The sequence below is a fragment of the Pteropus medius genome, unplaced genomic scaffold (assembly GCF_902729225.1).
Source record: "Pteropus medius unplaced genomic scaffold, Ma_sr-lr_union100, whole genome shotgun sequence".
NCBI classification, from domain to species: Eukaryota; Metazoa; Chordata; class Mammalia; order Chiroptera; family Pteropodidae; genus Pteropus; species Pteropus medius.
Genome location: NW_024346062.1, coordinates 12,577,278 through 12,598,606, shown reverse-complemented (window position 1 = coordinate 12,598,606; position 21,329 = coordinate 12,577,278). Strand labels below are relative to the sequence as shown.

At 35.4% G+C, this 21,329-nt stretch overlaps 1 protein-coding gene across 19 annotated transcripts in view; it reads left to right on the top strand.

Annotated features, from left to right (window-relative positions):
• The window catches only part of KIAA0825 (KIAA0825 ortholog), a 355,235-nt gene that overhangs the window by 260,415 nt on the left and 73,491 nt on the right, over positions 1-21,329 (top strand). The gene's annotated exons all lie outside the window — the stretch shown is intronic.

The window sequence follows — 21,329 nt, the reverse complement described above, 5'->3', positions numbered from 1 at the left end:
CATGAAGCTTATCTCATCCCCTATTTTGCCATTCCCATATCATATGAAGTCTTATATTCCCCTGTCACTCTTCAATCCAACACCATTGTAATGAATAAATATTTATTATACCTACTACGGCTTCAAAGAGATATAAAAGATGGTTTGGTCTCTGTGCTTACTGTCTAGTTGGGAAGTTAGGGCATGAAAAAAGTGATTAATAACAATATGAGGTAGCATAGATATGTGATACATGATACCTTCTAATTTATCTACTAACAAATCCAAATTTACATACATTTATGTTGCTTAAAGGGAGATACATCTGTACTCCTTGACTCACCATGCCTTTTCACGAAGCTTGTATTCTAGCATAATGAAAAATAATGTGATAATATGGTGACATATCACTGTGGCTTCAGGCTGTTTCCACAGAGGCAGAATAGTCTCATGGGTACCATGATGTAATGAGATACAGAAGACAGGGATCCTAATCTGAGAAATGCCCCTGACATTTTATATATCCTCAGACAAGTGACTTAACCTCTCAGTTTTGAGATTTGTCATCTGTAAAGTAAGCTTAATTAAACTTGCCAATATCATAGAGGTGTTCTGAAGTCTAGCTAATTAAAGCCCATTAAATGTTTTGAAGATATAAAGTGCTTGCTTTACAGTCATAAACAATAAGTCAAAATAATGTTTTATAATGAAAATACTAATTTTTGTACGATGTTCACAAAAGATGATACTGATGCCCTCGAGAGCCCAGTTGGAGGGATGGATTTGCACTGATCCATTCATATTCTCTCATCTGGTTATTTTGGTGACCAATAACACTAAGACTGACTGGACAAGATGAGATATTCATCTGTGACCATAGAACAAAGAAATGCTAATTTCCCCCACCTTTCCCCCCGGAAATGAACCAATGGCCTTGGTCTCATTAGCACTATCAGCTAACGAACTGAGATAATTGTATACCACATTGCTAATAATGTATCTGAACATGGTTTGGTTTATTTTTTTTTTCCCAAAGCTTTCCGTAGATTTAATTTCAATGACCACAAAAATTATTTTGAGTAATTAGAGCCAAAGACAATAAGCTAGACATTATTAGATGTCACTAACATTCGAGAGACTAATTCTTTCTGCCCCCAGACAGGCCTAGAGTCCTCAGCAGGCTCTTGACTGCCCTAAGAAAGTGAAGTTTTAGGATGACAAGGCTAATAAACCCAAGTTCCTCCTGACAATTAGGAAGGGCTCTTGTACATCTCCTGCTCACTAAGAGTCTATTGGCGAGAATTAGAAATTTTTCTGGTCTGTATGTCCTATGGAGACTAATAAAGTAACAATGAAGATGCATTGTGCTACAGAAAACAGTCCTAAGTACTAAATAAAAAATGCCTGAACCCTGAGCTCATAACTTCACCTCTTGGGATTGATTATATCTTTCGGCTGAGAACATGAAGCAAGCCTTAATGAGGAACTGAGATTAGGTAGGACCATTTCTGTAATTCTTAGTTCTTTGAACTTTCAGGCAGGGTTAATGTACGTGCTATTTCATGGAATAAGACACAAAAAATACATGATGTTGAAATATTCCCTTTCTAGAAATATGAGAATAATAGAATCCTGCAGTGCTAACAAAGTAGCATGTAAATCTTAGGGTATATACTTCAGGTTCAAGTGGAATGAATGGCCTATTTGGCCCAAACTAAATAAACTTGAATTCTGCAAAGCAAAAATACTGGAAATTAGCTCCGTGATGTATTAACTCAAATAATAATGTTTTTGACGTCAAAAAAAAAAAAAGATGGAAATTAAACATCTAGTTATGAATACTGTGTCTGCACAATGTGCTGCATACACTGCATGTGTTAGAATTTCTTCTCAGTTCTTTTTTTAATCTTTTATTCATAGCATTGCAGGTGATGAAAAATTTATGCCTTGAGTCTGGCATTGAAATTAAATGCAAAATGAAAACAGAAGCAGTTTATACTGACAGCTTAAATATCTTTATCTAGCATACGGTTGCACTATAAAAATCACTGGGTGACTTTTTAAATCTCCCACATGTAAAAAACCGAGTTGTACAATAATGAATAAAGTTATATATCTAAGATATCAACAGAAAAGTTGTATTTTATTAGCTCTCTTTGTTAATTTAATTTTGCTCTATTTTGCTGTTTTTGTTTAACTGGCATAGACAGATGAATATAAGCTTTTAAAAATACTGTACAACTTCATCGTTGATATTAATTCCTCAGAGGGGCAGGAAACAATTGATTTTTGCAGTATATTTAATGAGTGTGACTTCTCTGGTAGGTTTATGTCTTAAGCTGAATAGAAAACATTAATCTGTACCTAAGGTAGTTATGCTACAGTAAAGGTTAATTATTCCAGTGAATCTATTTGTGCATCCCTATATTAATATGAGTAATGCTTTGGAAGAATGGCAATAATTACAATAATATACAGTTACTAGGTATGTGAGTTTTCAAGTGTATTTCTTTCCTTAGAATAGTTACAGGTAATTCTGGACACATTATTTTATTAGTCACAACTCTATTCACAAAATGAGGTTCCCTGTAAGTGGTTCCTATTTCCTAGAGACGTCGCGTCTTTTGTCGTAGGCATATGTGTATATGCTGTGCTGCATTAAAATATTCTCTGTGGCATTTGTTGATGAACTAATGTTGAATCTCAAATAGTTAGCTCATAATGTAAATTAATAGAAGAAAATAAATGCCTCTTAGTTTGTGAATGATGCACACAGGTTTAAAATACATTGTCTAGATATATTTCATATATATTTATATATATTTATGAGAATTTAAAAAATAAGTATAGAGTTATTTAGCATTTAAATAAGTAAAGCATGAAATTTAGAACAGTCTGCAGTTACAGAAAGCACCAATACTAAAACAACCATTTAAATTTCCATATTTAGAAGTCTTCAGCATACAGCTTAAAATATTTTACACTCAGCCTCTGATTTGTGGCTTTTTCCTGGATGTTTTGTGTAAACATACTGTGTATAATTATGCAGATAATTTTATACAATATTAATTGTGCTAAGAGTGCAGTGAAAGTTGTTTAATTCAGTAATTCATTTACATTTTAATGATTTTAATAGCATAAGATTACCAAATTGAAATATCTCTGACCATTAGATTATATTTTGTGACGAGTTCAAATAGCTGTATTGTCTTACATTATTCAAAATATATTTATCACATCTTGTTATTGACAACCAAAATTATTCAAAATATTAAAAACCATTTTCAATGCATTTTTTAATCCAACATGAAATATACTTAAAGAATGGTGCCCAAAAGCCTTGAAACATCAGATATCAAATTTTAAAGTGTGTTTAATATCTTTTTTTCAGCATGTGAACTGTTAAGCTGGCCTTCATCTTTGAAATGCAGCGATGAGATATATTACCTTATTTTGCAGGCAACCTATACAAAAAAACAAATGCATTTAATTTATTCCTCTTTAATGTGGGAAGAATAATTCAAGGTGTTTGTCATGGGAAGCAAGTGAATGTAGTAACTTTTACATGTAAAGAGCTTCTAAAGCCACTTTCCAAATCAACAAATTTCAGGTTAGCATTTCTTTCTTATTTCTTTCATCATGTACAGATTTAATATCATCAGGAATAAATCTAAATTGTTTGCTTCTTTTCTCCTAATTCCTGAAGCAATGTAAAAGCCTAGAGAGGTTTGAAGTGACAGGATTACAAGCAGTCTTTTGCATACATGGCCTTTAGGGATAGCGGCTACCTTGCATCTAATAAACAAGAAAGTGAATTCGTTGAATAATGAATTAAGTGGCATAAGTTGTGATAACAAGGAGCAAATGTAACTTCAGACGAATGGTATTTGCTTTGTGTGGGGTTATCTGAAAGGGCTGATGCTCTGCCAAGGGAGACTAAAAAAAGCCTCATTATATTAAGACGTTCTTTTACAGAACAGTCTAAAATGATCTTGCAGTTCCCCCACTCCCCCCATTTGCTGAACTCCTTTGTGTGCTTCTATCAAATCAACCACCTCCACCAGGGGGATAACTAGGATTCTTTCTGACTGTTGAGTGTTGTTTAAAATGAAAATTCCTAGTGAGTTTTAGATGGGTCACCCAACAATTAAATAGAGATGTCTAATTGGTTCATCCATATTAGGGTCAGCGGCTGGTTACAGAATAAAAGGTTGTAGTGCCCCCATTGCATAGTTCTGAACCAAATTAAATTATTAATCTACTCTTTGCTTCAATGTAGCTTCACGGGGATTCCTAACCTGCCACGCCGAATAAAACAGAACGACTGCTTTATATTTTCATTATGGAAAATTATATTTTAAATTGCAAATGCTCTCCTATTTAGCCTGCATTGTGTAACTCATTGGATATGTAGAAATGTCTTCAACAGTCAGTGCTTATAAGTTGTTCGTTAATTTCTAGTTGTAACTGGAAACTATGAAACCACCAAAAAAGATGATTTGCATGCAGTACCAATTCTCTAGTCAGGACCAATTGAACCATGGAAAGCAAAGTTGAGACTTAGAGGACCATTATCTTTAACTCTTAAATTCAAAAGATATAATTAAATAAGTATGTCACAGAAGGCTTTATAATCTAACATGAGCTTCAGGTTAATTCAACTAAAGATATTTTCGTGATAGTAATTCCTGCAAGGAATTAAAGTTCTAGTTTTTGTGACCTTTTATAATTATTTAGATTTTTTTTCTATTTAACTACTCTAAAAGTGAGTATTAGCTCTGTGAAAGAAAATATGACTGCATTCAGTTTTCTAATAAAGCATTTAATAGTGTCTTAATAATTATATTCTCTTACCGACCATAGGTGCAGTTGCAATAAAAAATAACCATATATGCTTAGAAATTATTTTTATAAATTAATTTACTTTTTATGATGACATTGTTAAAATTTCAGCTGTACACTTTAACAGTAAGGCATATATATATTTACACTGTGTGTTCACCTCCCAAAGTTAGATTTCTTTTTGTCACCACATATTTGACCCCCTTTACCCCGTCAACTTCCCCCCTTCCCCACTCCCTACCTTCTGGTAACCACTAGTCTATAGTCCATGTCCATGAGTCTCTGTTTGTCCTGTTTATTTGTTGCTTTTAGGTTTCTTTCCCACATATAAGTGATATCATGTGATTTTTAACTTTTTCTGTCTGGCTTATTTCGCTTAGTTGTGAGATGTTTTCTGTCAATGTTTTAAATACATGCCTACTTTTTATTTTACTTAAAATTTTTAAAGTTATGAGATTCTTAGCAGAATTAACTCTAAAAGCTGGTTGACCTTTAGATTGCAGTATAATTTCTAAAGATAAACCACTTAGCAATCAAAACCGAATGGGAGTTCCGTTTTTGATCTATATCATTGGTGGAAGTTTTGAATTTCATTCCTTGGTTCATTCCTGTGTTCGGATGCATATGTGTCTTAGCTGAGTCTGTTGGAACACATAAAAACGTGAAGGCCAGTGAAAGTATTTTATAAATTTGAAATATTTTGTAAATAATCTAGTATGTTCACTTATTCATCAGAACATATTTATGGACATCCACTATGTACCAAGTATATGTTTAAGGAGCCATGCAAACAAGGGGAAGTGAACAAGAGAAAGTCACTTCTATTGTGGAGTTTACATCCCAGTGGAGAAAAATGAAACAAATAAGTCAGTAAATAAATTAGCAAGAAAATAATAGAGCAAAGTATTGGAAAGAAAGCAGAATAGTGTTCCGAAAGTGACCCAAAAAGAGAAACTTCTTTAGACAGGGTTGTCAAGGAAAGCCTTTCTAAGAGGGAAGCATTTTTGCCGAGACCTCAGCCCTGAGAAAGCATTCCAAGCAGAGAGAATAGCAGATGCCAAAGCCCTAGGGTGGGAATGAGCCTGGCATCTACGAGAAACAGAAAAAAGCAAGGTTGGCTTCCTGGGCGTGCAAGCTGGGTGGTTACAAAGGGTTCCATGCTTAGAAGGTCCCCAATTTAATGCTCCTGTCACCATATTAGAATTCTTAATTATTTTTTAACAAAGGATCTCTCACTGTCCCTGTAAATTATGTAGAGAGTCCTGGAAAGAAATCTAAAATCTTATATAGTTAGAATGATGTGTGCGTGTGTGTGTGTTAGAGTGGGGCAGGTGTGGATTAAAAGTAAGATCAGTGATGATATTTCTGAGTATGTGTGGTGCTGGCATCAATATAGTTTATGAAAGATCGGTTGCACTTTACAATGCAGACATTTTTGTCCACTGTGTAGAAAATGGAAATACTATTTTTGTTCTATATTTAGCCAAATCTTCACGTACAGATGATAAATTCCTCAAAGGTAATGTTGTTCTCTTCTGTGTATTGTGTATACTTCATAGCACTATGTGATTAGCTATTCCACAAATATTAATTGCAGCTAAAAGGAACTTGCCTTCTCTTTTAACCCAATAAGGCTTCGTTGGGGAAAAAAAAAATTAGGCATTTAGTGTTCACATTTGAATTTTTGTTTTCTTCCCATTGTTAAATTGTAGTACCAAATCTGCATGACAATTTAACAATCGGGTCGAACCGTATCCAATTCTCGATATTCGACCATATTTTAGACTTAGAAATTAGCAATTTCAGTAGTTCATAGCAGATTGAAATTGCTGTGTAAAGTGGAAATCTGGCAAGCATCTGTCTAACCCCTGCATTGTTTATTTAAAAGAGGGAAAGACGACTAGTTCAGGCGAAGTGAATCCACCCTGCAGCAAGGCTTTTCTGCCATTCAGCAACTCCCTGCTCTGCCAGTAATGGATTCTATGGCTCGACACCCACTTTCTACTATATTTTGCATTATAGATAGTGGTGAGTTGCCAGAAATTACTTATGAGTAGCCTAAGTCCAAATCTAGTTCAGAATTGCAACAGGTTACAGGGTTTTGGTTTACACTGTTTTTCACTGATGAGCTTTCCTCAAGGCAAATCTATTCCATTTGTTGATGGCCATGATGATTTACTCAATGGTCAGTAAGTACAATGACATCATGGGGTCACGTGAGAGAACCTGGCTGGCCATCAGGGGTTTATGTCATATCAGGATTTCTCTGATCAGGACAAAGAGGGCATTTTACAATTCAAGTGACATAATGAGCTGACAGAATCTCAAAAAGGAAAAAAGTCTTATCTATGAGGCACTTTGGTTGTTTGCTTCTTAACTTTTCTCTTGGAATGGTTGTTGGTTCTTAATAATCACTGTCGAGTTGCTTCTTTTTCAAAATTTTTAAATCACAGTTGACATTCAATTTATATTAGTTTCGGGTATACAGCATAGTGGTTAAAGATTTATACAACTTACAAAGTGATCTCCTGATAAGGCTAGTACCCACCTGTCATCATACAATAAATACAATATTATTGGGTATATTCTGTATGCTGTAGTTTACATACCTGTAGTACTATTTTTTAACTTCCAATTTGTACTTCTTAATCCCTTCACTCTTTTCACTCAATCCCCAACCCCTCTCCCACCTGGCAACCATTGGTCAAGTTGCTTCTTACCTGGCGCTCTTTTATATTTAGCAATACACTAAATTCCATTAGTTTATGGTTCTGCTTACATTTTCCATTTCTGCGTTTTATTGCTTGCTTTGGTTTCCCAAAATCGTCTACGCTTTGAACATTTTGAACCTATCTACATATTTTTCGAGTCAGTAGCAGGATTATGAAGTACTTTCTTAGTAACCTAACAAATATGAAAAATTTCTAAGAAGTTTTAGCCTTACCTCAAAAATATTTCTTAAATATACTCATTATTCCCCTTTACATTTTTCCAGTAACTGTCCATGGCCTTATACTGAAAGGTGTCTACTCAATTCCAGAATGCTGAGATAGAAGCATGTGTTTGATTTTTTCTAACACTTGAGCTACACAGGACCTCCAAATTAAAAGTGAAATAAATTCCAACCACTTGGATATTAGAATCTATATAGTTTTCTTCTGAACTTTACACTGGAAATATTTCTTGAAAGAAGAAAGATAGGAAGAAAAGAAGTGAGAAAGGAATGCTCTCAAGGAATTTATGATCGAGTGATAGAATCAGACAGACAAGATAGCAAAAGAAGATGCGCTATGTTACGAGAGTACAGGTATTTACAAGTGCTTAGAGCAGAGATTTGTAATTTGGTTTTCGAGAAGTCAGGGAAGGCTTCCTGACACCTAAGCTAAAATTAAACCTTTTAAAAGCCTGCGCAGGTCTCATTTTCCTCTAGATTCATGCAACCCTAAATAAAAGGGTGATGCACTTCAAGATTACTTTGCACAGAGCACCATTGCCTCTTCCTGTGTTCTACTTTCAGTTTTCCTTTACTCTAAGAACCGTTCTACTCTCTGGCTACAAAAGGCCTGTTTAAACCTTTCATGCTGCTTTATTACCCACCAAGAGTTGTGTGGTCTGTGATTGATTACATTGGGCTCATAAGATTTAGAAAAAGTTGTAAATAATGTGATAAACTGCCATGTTAAAAGACAACTTTTGGAGACAAAGTGCTTTTAATCCATGACTGACTCTCTAATAGTGGGAATTACAGCGGCTATGGCAGGTGAATGGGAGGTATTTTTTGTGTGTCAGGGGCAATGCAGGAGCTTCCTCCATATTCCACTAAGTAGGAAACCGCACACATTTGCCACCATTTCCTACCTCTAGAACCAATCTTCTTATTTATTCAATTGTTAAAAATATGGAGAAAATGAAGGATCGAGGAAAATAAAGACGTATAAGAGTAAAGTGGAAATAAAAACAAAGCAATGATCAAATTCCTTCTACCTTCCATTCAAACTGTATTTCTGCCCCTCCTTAGAATAAATGACATCTTTATTCTGTAGCCAGTCTTACCTAATTGAAGCAGCATGACATTGTGTGGAAGAAGCATGGACAATGGGTACGAATCTCCGTTTTTCTACGTGCTAACTGTATGACCTTGGACATGTCACTTAACCTTTCTGTGCCTCAGTTTTGCTCAGATATAAAAACACTAATACTTCACTTACAGAACATGTTTTGGGATTATATGAGATAACTAACATCTGCTATACATATGTGTTATAGCAGAGTGATCATTATAATGGCAAAGTTCTACTAGAATAGTTAATGAATGAAGGGGATAATTACTGTAAAAGTAATAAATATTGAACAGTTTTCATCTTTACAAGAATTCCTATGGATTTTTATTTGCTTATTTACTATATACATCCCACCTGCCCCAGCCCTTCTACCCCCAAACCAGGTGTGGTAAATTAGAGAGCTGAAGAGAAGGAGCAGAGGAAGAGTCTTGGTTTGCTATACATCATAAGCTTGTCAGCACTAGTACTCTGTGACAAAAGATATCCTATTAACCTCTTTCACAACATGCGGTAGAAACTGTTGCTCTGGGAATCCCACTTCTAAGTAGACACTTTGTACACAGAACAGAGAGAAGGTCTTGTCCACTCTGTCACTTAGGAAAAGATTTTGCTGTACTTGTTCCTGCCAGAAGGAGAAAAGGTAGCTCACTGTTATTATGATAACCTCATATTTTATTGTCCCATCAAAACAATAAAATGCTCCTGAAAATTGTTCCCAGGGTCTGTTTTTATATATGTGGGAGGAAATCTCGTTGTTGAACTGAAATACCATTATTGTGACATTATTCACTGAGTTTCTGTAAAGCTTGGCTTTCCAAACGGAAGACCGATTATGAATCTGTGTCATGCAGAGTTGAAGTCACGTTGAAACCTTTTTAAAGGACTAGTTAACTTGGGAAATTACTGAGTCAGAACTTCTCAACAGCCTTCTAATAAGAATTTAAAGAGATAGGAGTAAAATATTCCTTGCCTCTCCTTCTTCCAAAAGTCAATGGTATTAATTGTGGTTTCCTAAGATCTCTTTTGTACTCAAAGACAAATCCATAAAGGTAGAAATTGTCTTCACCACCGTATGTGGTACTGTCATTTCAGTCATATGTTAGTCATATAAAGTTTTCAATTTCCTCTGTCTTCGTATCCCGCCCACAGAGGTTGTTTAACCCTGCATGCTAACTCTGACTCAGAAGGTTAGATTGCCTCCCCAGAAAGATGAAAATATTCATAGCTAGAAACAAACTCGTCATTGAAGAGCTGAGGTCAAACAATTTAGACTGTCCTCGAAAAATAAAGCAAAACGTAGGTTCAAATTGGCTTCCTTTTTAAACCTAGGAATTCTATATTTTATTGTGATTTCTCTACTCAGAAACTCTGCTTAAGTTTTAGACCACTCATTTTTCAAAACAAGTCTGGATACATTAAATCAGGACAAGTGTTTGCTGAGGGATTTCTTAAAAATTTGGAGATAATTTCTGTATGAGACTTATTTTGGCATGATAATTGTGACTGCTCTAGAAGAAATTTTCATTAGATATCTTGCAAAACACTGCCTTACTATCTTGGAATACATTTTTAGAATTCAAAAAGTAGGAGGCAAGCCAACTCATAGTTGTTCCAAACCTCTACATTTTATCCTTAACCAAGGGACTTTTTAGCCTTTGGCCTTCAATTTTCTTAAATGAGAGGAAGAGAGGCCATTGTTTCATGTGAAAGATGATTTCCAATGTCAGTATGTTTTGGCTTCTACAGGTTTCATGACAAAGGACTTAGTTAAGTTTACAAATAGTGAGATTAGTATGTATACTACTCTTAAAGAATTAATTATATGATGAGGAATGTTAAATGGGCACATAAGTTCCCAACACAAACATAAATCTGATTGTGTCAGTGTGAATATGAAAGATAGGCTATTAATATGGTTTCATATTGTTGATCTTAGAGCAGCCAGTTATTTTACAGCAATAAGCAAACTGGGTTTATTGGGCAATAGTGGAGAATTGCAATTTGGGACAAGCAAGCAATGGCGAAACCATAGGCAAGTCCAAAGAACAAAGGAGAGGGGCTCGCTTTTATTAGGTTTTAGAACAAAATTGGGGGAGGTTGTTTTGGATGAAAGGTCGATGGAGAGCATGAATTTGAGACTGCAGTGGTTTCTCATTGGCTGCAAGTGGCGGTTAGTGCATAGTTGCCAGGGCAGGCAGGGATCTGCCTCTATTTTCTCAAAAGCAGATGAAATTCCCATGTGATTAATATCCTTCCTTCTTCCTGTTGGTTATGTGCGCTACAATAAATGGTACATGTGTGGGATATTACTTCTTCAGGGCTTCTCGACTCCATTTTAAATGATGTTTCCTTGATTATTTTCACAGTATTAATTGGAGAGGTGAAGTATCTAAAGTTTACTCTGTTATTTGTCAGGCGCTTTATGTTACTTATAATCCTCATGTCTGTTCTGGTAGCTAGGTGTTAGTATTTTTATACTGAATAAAACCGAGGCTCAGAAAAATGACTTGTCCAAGGTAATACAGTTAGAAAGTGACAAAGCCAATATTCAAACCCCAAACTCTTATACTTTAAAGTCCCTTCTTCTTCCACTCAACATAGTGCTGCCTCAATAAGGTAAGGCTAGCTATGGAATAACGAAGTCATTTATTCTAAGAAGTTTGGAAAGAATGAAAATCCTTCCTGGTACATGAAAAACTCTTGGCTAATAGCAAAGACAGTTGAGGGACAGCTGGCATTGTAACCATTATGGACCAGGAAGATTATCCAGAGAGCTATGTGGATTAGCCAAAAAAAAGAGAAAGAGCTAGGAAGCCAAATAGATAGTGAAATATCTCAAGAAGCAAACAAACAAATAGTAAACGCTGCAAGACAATTTGTAATTAATAGCTGAATTGTGTGGTAAAAAATCTCAATGCATCAGCCACTTAGGTGGTAGAGATATCTTTCAGGACTGGGTTAGTCAGAAAGTTTGTGGCAGAGTCCAGTTACTTAAACTTAGAAAGATGGATGCAGATAGGGAGGATGTTTCTAGATAGGTGGGGCAGGAAAGGGAAGATTCAAGGCCAGAAAGAGTGTGGCCTCTTTAAAAAACTCTGAGAGTTTATGGACCTAAGAGGACAGTAACTAAAGTGTTAGAAGATAAATGGTACATTTGAGGAGAAAAACAAGGTAACGCGTGGGGCGGGGGATTGAATACGAAGCACTCTGGAAGCTGGAAAGAGGTGTTTGATGTTCCAGTAGATGGTGAATGTGCACCACCCTCTGTTTGGGGAGTGATGTAATGGAAAGCATCATCTGGCAGTTTTAGTCAGTCTGAAAGATACAAGATAGACTGAGACTGTGTGAAGCGTTATTCAGGAAGGCCTTTTAGGAGGATGTGATAATTCAGGGAATTATGCATTCATTTCGATGGTCCTTTTTTACCAACTAGAGTTAGATCAAGCAGCATTTTAGAACCCTTCTAGTATGATGACAAGCTACGTTTATAGAAAGGCCTTGCTATGGGCCAGCCAATCTGCTAAGTATTTTACTTTAAGCTAATCTTAACAACTATCTATGAGCTATAGAAATTTTTAACTGCTTGACTTTCCATTAAGGAAAAAACAAAACTGATTTAGTAAATAGCAAGGGCCAAGATATGAAGACAGGCAGTGTGGCTCCAGATCAGATTGTTTAGCCTGGGGACAGTAGGTAAACCTAGTTTAAAGCTCCTGAGAAACACCGAACAATTATTATTTATCAACATACAAATGTTACAACAGACATAAGTTTCTGCCACATACACGAATATAACAAGTAAGAACTTGAATGTTCACAAACATTGCTCCAAGTTTTTTACATGCATTATCTCATTTAACCTCACACCCCATGTGATAATAATATTCCCAATTTTTGAGGAGAAACTGAGGCTTCAGTTGATTATATAAATTGCCCACAGTCACATAGCAAGTAAAGGGCAAAGATAGGATTTCTATCGTGTTGTGATAAGGGAAATTGAAAAATGCTCAAAAGACTTGGAAAAAAGTAAGAAATCACATGTGAGTGAGGGAATCAGAAAAATGTACAAAGAGGTTGCATTTGAACTGATATTTAAGGGATGCATGGGATGGTGGAAAGCATTTCAGGCTGACAGAGGACTAAAGTGGGAGGAAAGACTGTAGGCAGAGAGACCACTCATGTTAGGCACTCAGAGAATTGCTGAATGAATAGGTGCATGCAAGAACGTAAGAATGAATCGGCAGGGACGGCAAAAGCAGGGTGATAGTCGTAACTGAGGGGGGAATAACAGAAGAGACATTGCAAAAGCAGACTTACAGCAAATAATTGGGATTTCGGTGAAAGGGAACCAGTGGGAAGGAATGTTTAGACTTGGCAGGCATATATTTCGAAATGTTCCTCACAGAATGAGAGCTGGCATCTGGAATTTGGAAATAAAGTCATTATACACACCTATCAATTAACTTAGTTGCTAGGACTGCAAAGAATTAATTTTAGAAAAAATTAAAACTTTGAAAACACTTAGGCCATATAGAATTTTGTACAATGCTACCTTTCCATGTAAATGGGTTATTTATAATAAAAGAGGTCAAGAGAGACAAAGTAAAACAAATTGGTAAGAAAAATACTGCTTCATTTCAAGAGAAGTTTCAGTGTTTGTACATTTTAAGTAGCTGCCTTCCATAGTTTTGGGATTATATACCAAGCAAATGAGATTTAGCAGAATTGTGACCAGGCCAATTAGAGCATTTCCTTTAAATGCTGAAGTTCTGGGAAATTGATTTACATTGAGGAGAAATTTAAGGTAATGTTCTGGGAATGTGAGACCGAAATTTCCAGTCTGTCAAAGTCTTTAGGAGAATTGTAGAAGTTGTACCTGGAATTTAATTATTAGTGTGACCTCTTTTGAACTCTCGAATATAGGAAGGTTTTTGTTTCTGGTTTTTAAATTCTTAAAATTCTTTACACGAACTACTGGAAGAAGAAAGATGATGACTCATCAAAAGTACTGTTCATTCATCATCAGGTGGCTGGAGGCATATTCTGGAAGGTAGCTCTCCTTTAATAACTCACCATCTCACAGTCTAAATAAGAACCGTGTCCACAATAGTTATGACACAAATGCCTAGGAAGATAAGAGCAAGAGGGAACTTTGGCAAAGTTGAGCTATCGGCCGATACAGACTGGGGAGCTTTGATCCTGTCATGATGTGAAGGCTTCAGATGTTAATGATGACTGTGTAAAACAGTCCAGTATGGAAGCATCTTAGATAACATTCTTGTAAATTTTTGGCCAGGAACCTAAAACTCGCTTCAGTCTGTGGCTGCAAATTTTGTGCCAAGTAAGACGGCACTTTGCTGGCTCTTTCTTTCTAGAAGGGCCAAATGAGATAGATTGGAAATATGTACTTTGAACAGCTAGGCAGAGTCTCGGGAAGTTTGCCAAACAAGATTTCCAAATAAAATGTTTGGGAAAGAAAACAAGGATGGACGCTGCAGATGTTGGATGGGTTCCACCAGCCATCTGTGCAGAGTTACTTAGTATCACATCAGCTGAGAGTTGTGGAGTGGCACAAAACTATCGGCAATAACTTCATTGTTAAGTGGGTCCATTTATTTACCAGGCAACCCTCCCTCCCTTTACCAAGATAAAGTATCTGAATGTATCTGAATTTCCTGTGAGAAACAATAACGATGACCAAAATTATTTAAACATGAAGGAATTTCAGCAATTGAACTATTTATTACTTCAGTCCTAATGCATTAGCAGTCAACGAAGGCAGATTAATTTACTTAACGGTGAGCTAAGTGCATTCTTGGCTCACAAAGGGGAATCATTTGCTCACTTAAGCCAGATATCCCCATTTTTGACGGCAAATGTCACTGCCTGGATTTCCCTTTGACAGTCTGGCAACCCTGCACCCCTGTTATAGTATCCATTTATTTGTCTTATTTTCAGCCAGATTAATCCATTCTGTTTTGACAAGAAGACTGATGGGTAATTGATAACTGTGATAGACACAAACAGAAGAGTTGGATGCTGAATAATTCAGCACTTTTCAGTATCAATAAGAGAACAGGTTGAAGAATTTGTGTCTCTATTTACACTTAAACTAAACTAAGTCAGCCCAGACATTTATGCTGCCAGTCTATCAGAAAACCAAACAGTGTACATTCGGTTTCCACCCGACAAAATGTTTTATAAGCTTGTAACAATATGTGTGAAGCTGCCAGAATAATAAATAGGTACAGCAGCCCATGCATGCTAATGTTATGTTGTAAGCAGTTTTGTTGACAAGTGCTAATACTTCTTTCATACTATCATCAAAAGCAGCTAATACAACAGCCATTATTTGCTGGCTTTCCAAGCAAGACATGATGGATTGTGACCTTAATATGGGTTAGCCGAGTTTTGAAAGTTAAACAACTTGCAATAAATCATAGAATTATTACAATGCAGTTTAATTGGTTAAGGACTGTTTATTTCCTAAACAGGGTGAAAAATTTCTGTTTCGGCACTTTTAATTTGCAAAGTGCATTTTCATTATGAATGGCAGTTTAATATTCTGCTCTTTTGTCATGCAAAATATGCAACACACAGGCAATCTATTAATTGGACAAAAATGCATTGCAAGCGTAAATTATCCTTTATATCATCACTTGTGAGCTTTTACATCAATTAAATGTGTTAAATGGAACATAGTTAAAGGCTGTACAACTTGCAAGCTACTTCTGAAATTTAAGTCAAGCTTCAAGATGATTTTAATGACCTTTATTTTTGGCAAAATAAAGTAATTAAGTAATTGTAAATATAAAGGGCAATTTAAAGAGTGACTACTTTCTTAAAGCATAGGTGCATATATGTTGTATTGATTCAGCAGTCTTAGAAAACAGATAGTAGCACTGGTTCATACTGATATGTTCTGAGAAATGGAATCCACCTCATGTGTTTACTTCTTTCTTTGCTATAGTATAATTTCCAGAGCAGAAATTTCTTTGGCAAATGTGTAGAAAAAGGTAAGGCAGTAGCTCAGCACAACAGAAGAGCCACTTCCATATGCTCTGGTTCAACGATGTACCTTTGCATGGGGCTATTGAGATTGCAGAAGCGGTAACAAAATACTTTGTACTGGAAATGTTGATATGACATATGCTCGATTTTAAGAATGCCAGATCTCTCAATGTGTTCCTGTAAGACTGCCTTAAAATGCATGCAACCTATTCATTCACATACAACTCTGAGCCCCATTTCTCATATTTATTGACAAATGGGCAGACCTTTTAAAAACTTAAAACTTCCACTGGCTTCAAAGATTTTGCATGGGTTGGTCCAGCTGAAGCAGGAATACTTTTGTGCTGTCACTCCAAGTCTTCTTCAAAACTATCGATTGTCAGCAATACAAACTGAAATTTAAAAGTACCTTTTGCTTAGGCATTCCATTCATATTTCCAAGGGTAAAAAGTGTTAATGTGAGAATGTGCATTCTGTTGTTTTAAAAGAAAAGTTAAAGAACAATTTTTTCCATTTAAATCATTCATAAAAGCAATACATTAAAATAAACTGTCTAGAACTTAAATGATAAGAAAGGAAGAAACCAAAAGTTGTGCGAACTGAGAAAAATTGTTCATCTTTATTTATACCATACAGTAGCTCAATAGTGCTTCAGATTCTTAGAGATTTCATACTAAAAAGACAAATCTGGTTATTGAATTTTAATCTTGCACTAATGTCAGCCATTTCCTGTCCTATTTAAATGCCATGCTTACCTAAACTATGCAGTTACTCCTCATCAGAAAAAAAGAGATAGAGAAGCAGGAAGTGGGAGAAAGGGGGAGGAAAGAGGGGAGAGGGAGAGAGAGAAGTGTGTGTCAGGGAGAGATTGTTGCTATATTCAATTGATTGTACTTTTCGCTATTATGATGAAACGCTAAGGCAAGAATACACTGCCCTATAAGTAATATGTATTTATTTTGATCAGTTATCATTAAACATCACAAAATACTAAATTTTGATAATGATTTAATGTTTTAATCTTATTTTCTGAATTCTATAGAAAATTTTAGCAGAGACATAGCCAATATTTAGAATACAAAGGTGAATATAACCCATACTCTTAACATATGAAGCCAATAGGAAGTTGAATTGATTGCAGTACTTCCCGGGTCCCTTTTCAAAGTCATTAATGAATGGACTAAATCTGTATTGTATGTAACAATCAGATTTCCTGAAAGCTCATATACATGAAACTGAAAGTACAATGACTATAAATGTCATCATTTTAATATGATTTTTTTTCAGTTATCCCTTTCAACTAACTTTTCACCACATTTTCAGTTATTACCTTCAACTTTTTACCATATTTTATTTTTAAATTTCAAATGTACAGAAAGGTTTAAATAATTTAACAATACCCACATACCCATTACTTTGACTCTGTTCTGCTATACTTGCCTTTTCACATCTATCCATCTATCCATCTTTCTACCCATCCATCAGTCCATCTTATTTTTTGATGCGTTTCAAAGTCAGTTGCAGCCATCAGTATACTTCTCCCTAAATACTATAGCGTGCACGTCATCATAGCGTGCAAATTTTGTTTACTGTTCTCTTTTTCTTTTGGGGGTAAATCTGTGTATAATAACATGCGCAAATCTTAAGTATAGCCTTTGATGATTTACAACAAACTTTTGGTAAGCTCTCATCATGCTGATCAACTCTATTAGATGTCAGGATGGAATGAGGTTCAGTGACTATAAAGAACTCAAAGGCCGTATCTTCAAACTGCTCACAATTGTTAGTATGAGCTAATCTACAGGGCCACCTCTTACTTGGGACATTCACCTCTGGAGGTCTTAAATTTATTCTGTTTTGCTAGGATGGATAATTTATATAATAAAGCTCCACAACAATTACTATACTCTCTGATGTGTATCTGTTAGGTGCAAAGCATTTTGCTAAGTGCTGTGGAGAGCACAAAGGAGTCAAGATACAGAGGCCGAGATGTGGAGTCCATCAAAGAGCATTCAGTAAAACTGTGTGCTACACACTTAAAGTGGACTAATACAAGATCGTGTATACTTAAAAGCCAAGTAAGTGAGGAAGTTCCAGGGAGTTCAGAGGAAGATAAGAACACCCTAGAGTGTTCTTGAAGGTTCCCCATTCTCCACGCCAACCATCCATCAGCAACCAGAGTGACCACTTAAAAAATAAATCATGTCCAGTCACTCTCCTTGCTTAAAATCCCTAGACGACTTTTCAGCACACTTGGAAAAACTGCCAACTCCTATGTGGCCCTGTGTGATCTGGCTTCCCACTCACCTGCTTTTATCTCTTCTCACTCCCCATGTCGTCTTTGCTAGCTTTCTTCTCAGACACACCAAGCTGGCGCTACAGCTTTTTCTCCTGCTCTCCTTTCCCCTAACTCATCAAATAGCTGATCCCTTTTCATCATTCAGGTCTTAGGCCAAATGTCTCCAGTGAAAGGTCTTCTCTAAGGAAAGACAACTACCCATACCACAAATCACCCTGCCCCAAGTCAAAAAAATATTTGCTGGGAGTCAACGTGTTGGCTTGCTGCAGTATCCTGGAACTGAGTTTAGAAAGTTTGTGCAGAAGATTATTGGATAAAATCTGATGAAATCAGCAATAAACTAGAAGAGTCAAAAAATAAAAAGGAAATATTGATAGGACTTGATGAGCATAAATATGTGGACAGAAAGGCTTCAATCAAAGAGAACTTGAAGATATTTAAACTGGGAAACTAGAAGGAATAAAAACTCTAGCATTAAACCCAATATCAATATCAGACTCTTTGTGGAGTATTTATCATGTAACATTTGTAAGTGGACATGAGAGAGAAAAGAATAACTCAGGAAGTTTATTTTGGTACTGTAAACAAGCAGGAAAAGTTTACAAGCCTTCCTAAAACTTCGCTGCAGTTTTAACATAACAGTTTTAAAGTAGTTAACATAAATGAGGTCAGAAAAAAAAAACAACCTCGAAGTATTCATTCAATGAGTGACTATATTAGTAGCTGTGTTAGCTATTATTTGTAAGTCTGATGCCATTATTTGGCCATTTAAACTTGAATTTAGAAATACATAAAATAATATTTGCAATAAAAAATGTAAATGAGTGTGGTAACACAGCTGGTGATAAATCAACAGCACTCGAGATTACATATTTGACTTGAGGTTTGCAATGTATGAGACTTTCGGTCTTCCACAATGTAGATGACATCATATTAGGCAGTGTTTCTTTCAACCTTGACTTCTTTTGTTTGTTATAGCATTTTTTTTAGTGTGTCCATCACATCAGAAATTCATGTATAGCTTAAAAACTCGTGCAAGACTCAGTTTATGAATTTACAACTACGGATTTTGTATACTTTAACTTAGAATAGCTCTACATATAGCATATAATTTTATCATCACAATAGTCTGTGAGATAGACATTGCTCTTAAATCCAGATGAAGAAACTGAGACACAGTGATTTTATTTCTTCAAGTTTTCGCACAGCTTAACAAATAGTACCTATTATTTTTGTTTCTTAAGAGCTGAGACAAAGCATTATCGCTGCAGCCAATTACTGAAATCCTCATTCCTCTACTTCTCTTCACTACCTTACCTCTGCTGTAACCCCTCCTCCTATAACTCATTTAATATTTCATCAGCTCTATAACTATTGTGAAAAATTATATTCATTCCTGGGAAAGTAAGGTAGAGACTTTTTTTAAAATAGGTTTTTCAAAAAAGGTTAGCTGCAAGCTGACATCATCATAAAAATTAGGGATCCTTGACATGTCAAAGTGACTAAAGCACAAACGCTTGAAGAAGCTCAATATCAAGGAATGAGAGACAAACTTAAAAAAATATATATCTTGTGTTTTCATAGGTGTGACCTGCTCCCTTGAAAAGGCCATTTCAATCTCAAATTTCTATTACTGTTTATCATCCAAAAACATTGTTCAGTAATGCCTTATCACTATACAAGAGTTGTTCCAATATTTCTCAAGGAACCATGTCAATTTGGGTTATAGTATATGCTACTTAAATACAGTAGAAATAAGTTAATCTGCTGAGGACATTGAATCTTTTCAAAGCTGTTCTAAAAATGCTATGAAAGAGAATAATCATAACATGCTAATTTGTAGATTCCCTATTCTTAACATTCCTTGTTCTTGCCTCTACTGTAGCCTTAGGCAGAATTTTGTAATTTATCAACATCACTCCTGTGTCCCAAATCCCATTCTTCAGTATCAAAAATATACAATTTTGAAAGTTAAAATAATAGAATTTCCTATGTAGGAGTTTAGTCCATACGAACCTTATCTATTACCTGTTAATATATTTTAAAATATTCCATCACACCTTGTTCACTAACTACTTTATACAGAAAGGCAAATGAATTTGTTAAGAAAAAAAAAATCTTTTACTTTCTGTGAGTTATGCAAAGATCAGGTCTAAAGCAAGAAACATATCTGTGTGAATTTTTTTCATTGCAACTATGGCATCTCTCACAACTTTTTATTAAATTGCAATTCCATTACTCTTTATTCCCCAGGGATGGAAAGAATGCACTTTATTTTTTGGCAAAATAAATAAACACCCTGAGTTGGTAAAAATATCAATTACAAGGGTGTCTACCCTAAAAGTCACATTCATTTTGTTTGTTATTGCAAGTTATTAAATGGCTTCCAGGCATGCATATAAAACCTGAAAAACAACGGTTGAATCTATCATGTTAAATTAAAATCTCTCCATAAAAGAGTAAACCCAAATAGTTTATCAGTTAGGGAATGCCATGCCACCCCAGAAGTCAATACAAATAAGACTTTATTAAAACATAACTTAAATGAAGTTCCACAAGAACCCTCGATGGGAATTGTTCTGCTTACATTGAAATGTGGAGAGTAAAAATACATCAGCTGACCTTAATTTCCTTAAAGTAACAAAGGAAGAAAAGAAAACAAATTCTATCCCCCACAACTGGAATTACACTTGAGAAAGAAAATATGGCCTCAAAAAGGTGTATGTGAAACAAAGCCACAACATAATCAAGTTAGACAAGTCTCTGTTTTCAAAGCAGACAATTCAAACTCACTAATATTTGTCCTCATGCTAAGTTTCTTTTACCGTTTGTCTAATAATGTACCTTCTTAAGTCAATCCCTGCAATTCTATGTAGCTGCCATGAGTTGGGGACCCAGCACATTTCCTTTTGTCTTTATTCTTTTTACTCAATAAATATTCTTGTCATGATAGTTCTCTATATTTTTTCCCCGAAGCAACTCTCATGGTCATTTGTACAAAATTTAAAAAATGTGCTCAAATTTTGACAATCAGGCTATACTACAGATAAAATAGTTTTCCAGATACAGTTCTCAGCATGTTAGCTGTAACTCTTCCCATTTCCAACTAGATAAATGAGTGTTATCATACCCCCGTC